The sequence below is a fragment of the Mus caroli genome, chromosome 4 (assembly GCF_900094665.2).
Source record: "Mus caroli chromosome 4, CAROLI_EIJ_v1.1, whole genome shotgun sequence".
NCBI classification, from domain to species: domain Eukaryota; kingdom Metazoa; phylum Chordata; class Mammalia; order Rodentia; family Muridae; genus Mus; species Mus caroli.
The window spans coordinates 41,917,699-41,921,213 of record NC_034573.1 but is presented as its reverse complement, the minus strand read 5'-3'; the positions used below and the strand labels follow the sequence as shown (position 1 = coordinate 41,921,213).

Below are 3,515 nucleotides of genomic sequence, written 5' to 3'. Positions count from 1 at the left end.
TGACATGTGTGAAGACATGCTGAGATGTTACTAATGGTGCTTAGATGATGAATAAAGCTCAGAGTCACCTGGAAACTTTGAGGGACTCAGGGATGAGTCATGGCTTTGATATCGTATCAGGCCAGGAGATAATAAGATTGTGGTAAGCTAAGACCTGTGAGGCTCAATTAATATGACAGATGTTCTTACGGTTGTCTTTTTGTCCCTTGATGTTGGATGGACCTTGTTAGGGTGACTGAGAGAAGGTATTGAAACCAGGGAGGGCCATGAAGCATTGTGATGATAGTTCAAAACAGACTCCTGGGAGCTAGGTGGGAGACACCGGAAGAAGACATAGTCTCATCTCTTAAATCTCTTAACCCTCCCTATGTTGATATTAATTTCTACTATGCTTATATTGCTCATTACTTATAAAGGATGTTATAAGGAATTTCTGATTCTGACACAAATTGATAGAGCAGTATATTCCCTACATATTATATTATAAAGGAAGATTGTAAACTACTGCCTTAAGGTTTCCATTGCTGTGATAAAATAGCGTGGCCAAAAGCAACCTGGGGAGGACAGAGTTTTTTTTTTTTTTTTTTTTTTTTTTGGTTTTTCCAGACAGGGTTTCTCTGTGTAGCCCTGGCTGTCCTGGAACTCACTTTGTAGACCAGGCTGGCCTCGAACTCAGAAATCCGCCTGCCTCTGCCTCCCGAGTGCTGGGATTAAAGGCGTGCGCCACCACGCCCGGCAAACTAACTAGCACACCACGTGGTTCCACTGGGGCTCGAACCCAGGACCTTCTGCGAGTAAAGCAGACGTGATAACCGCTACACTATGGAACCGGGCCCAGTTTATTTCATCTTACAACTCTCAGGTTACATTCCATCACCAAGGAAAGTCAGGGCAGGACCTCAATATACCTGGAGGCAGAGGCCATGGAAGGGTACTGCCTATTGGCTTGCTTAGCGTCCTTTCATATACTCTTGTGCCGGACCATCTCCCCAGGGGTTCACACATATATAGTGACTTACTCGTTACCTCTGAATGTTGAAACTGTTCTTATTTCTTTTACTTTTACTTCCCTTTGTCTGTAATTTTTAATGGTATAGGAGAAACATGAACTATGCTTTCCTAATAAGAACTATATTATGAACATAGCTTTGGAGTCATTAGGTTGTCTGAGAGTTTGTGGCCTAGTGAGCAAAGGTCATAAAATCATTGTTGGACATACCTCTTCTCCTGGAACACACACACACACACACACACACACACACACACACACTTCCAATGGCTGACCTCATCCTGTCTTCTGAGGCAGTCCATCTAGTGCCTGCCTAAGGCTTCTTACACCAGTAGTAGTTAATATCCATCGGAATGCCAGTCCCTAATTAAAAGAAAAGATTTATTTTACCAACTTTGATTATGTGTTTGTGGTATGTGGGGGAGGGAGTTGTATGTGCACATGAGGGCAAGTGTCTGAAGAGGTCAGGGATATTGCATCAGACACAGGGGTGACAGGCAGTTGTGAGCTGCCTGATGTGGGTGCTGGGAACCAAACTCAGGTCTTCTGTAAGGTCAGAACATGCTGTGAAGTGCTGGAGCATCTCTGTAACCTCCAGGACTCGGGATGTTTGCACCAGTCTCCTACGTGTTCCTTCATCCTTGCTCCCTGCCTGCATCCACTTTCATCAATATGCAATTCTAAAAGAATGTCAGATCATGGCATTTTTATTCTCAAACTTCATTTCCAGATCCCTCAGGGAAAAATCCAAGGACTTTCTAGGTCGTACAAGGCTCTGTTAACTTAATCCATCTTTGGCATGAACACCAGGCCCCTTAATAGTTGATTATACTTTCATACCCATCACCCACAACACCCCATGGATCTTACTTCCCTTTCAACTTTCTTGTTGTGTTTGTATGCTTTGGAAATCAGGACAGTATTTCCTGGAATCACACAACCCCGCAAGAGACTGCAATGCTGAACGTTCTGCTTCTTGTAATTAAAATGCTTCTGTTTTGATGACTTATTAGGAAGAGAGTGAGATACCATTATAGTCTCTGATTTATACATTCATAATGGGTGTGAAACTTTTCTGTTTCTGAAACATATATAGTCATCTAGCTACATATACATGCATATGCACACATTCTCTCTCCCCCCCGCCCCCACACACATATACAGCTATAGTTTGATTCTATATGTGAGAGAAAGAAGTGGGTAAAGGCAGAAGAAAAAAATTCAGGTTGGAAGATGTGAATAAGTGGAATGTAAATTAGCATAACCATTATGGGGAACAGTATGGAGAATGTGGCGTGTGATCCAGCTGTCTCACTTTGGGAATATAGCCATAGGAAATGAACACATTATACCACAGGGATACCTGCATCCTCAGGTTCATTGTAGTACCATTCACAATAACCAAGGTATGCCTGACAGTGATGATGCCTGACAGTAGGTGAATGGACAAGAGTCTGTTGTGGATATGTATACAGTGGGCTACTATTCTGTCCTAAACAGAACAGAATCCTTTCATTTGTATCCAAATGAATGGAACTGGAGGAAATTGTGTTAAGTAAAATAAGCCAGGCGCAGAACGACACGTACCACATGTTCTCTCTCATATGTGGAAGCTAAAATAACCCATCTGAAAATAGATTACTAGATGCTGTGAAGAATGGGGTCTATAGAGAGAGCTCCTTATTCTAGAAGCAGATTGGACACTGGGTGTAGAAAGACCACACAGTACAAGAAACGAATTCTGCATTGCAGCAGGTCAGCCACAGTTCACAATAACCCATCACATAGTTAATGAAAAGCTAGACGACAGGATTTTGGAGGCTCCAAAATAAAAATGAGAAGATGGAAATGCTAATCACCCTGGTTTGATCCGTACACACCATGCCTATGCATTGAAATATCACAGTGTACACTGTGAATATGTTAAAAATATATTGAAAACAAATAAAAGTTCAAATCTCAACTCAATAGCCATTTCCCCAGCTAACGTTTTCTAGCTTTCGTAGTTAAATCAACTTTATTTGCTAACTATAACTTTTAAAGAAGACTTCATATGAGAGACTAAACCTTAGAGGTGGAGGCAGATATATCTTCAACTTTAATGGAATATACCCTGTTCTTTTGAAGATTTTATGAATATAGCATGTTTTAGCAATATTCCTTTCTGTGGAAGAATGACTAAGGTAGACCCTGTTGGTAACGACTAAGATGGAAGGAAGGAAGGAGGGAGAGAGGAAGGGAGGAAGAGAGGAAGGGAGGGAAGGGGGAAGGAAGGAGGGAGGAAGGAAGGAGAGGTGCAGTTAAACATTCTTTCCCCCTTGAAACACACTGTGTAGTGAGTGTTACCTTGAAGCATCCTGAGATAAGATACAATGTACCATCCAATGAAGCATTAATATGGGTCCCAAATTAATGGCAGTATGCGGAGGTTAACATTCAACTCAATAAACGCTTGTTTCAGTACCTGATTGTGGTTTGTATCTGGTATGTTTCCCTAAAGAGCACA

The 3,515-nt window shown here is 41.7% G+C and overlaps 1 non-coding gene across 1 annotated transcript; it reads right to left on the bottom strand.

The window, feature by feature from the left end:
• Positions 1-757: 757 nt before the first annotated feature.
• Positions 758-830, bottom strand: Trnav-uac. Its single transcript has one exon. It is a non-coding gene; the product is annotated as a tRNA-Val (tRNA).
• Positions 831-3,515: the final 2,685 nt, after the last annotated feature.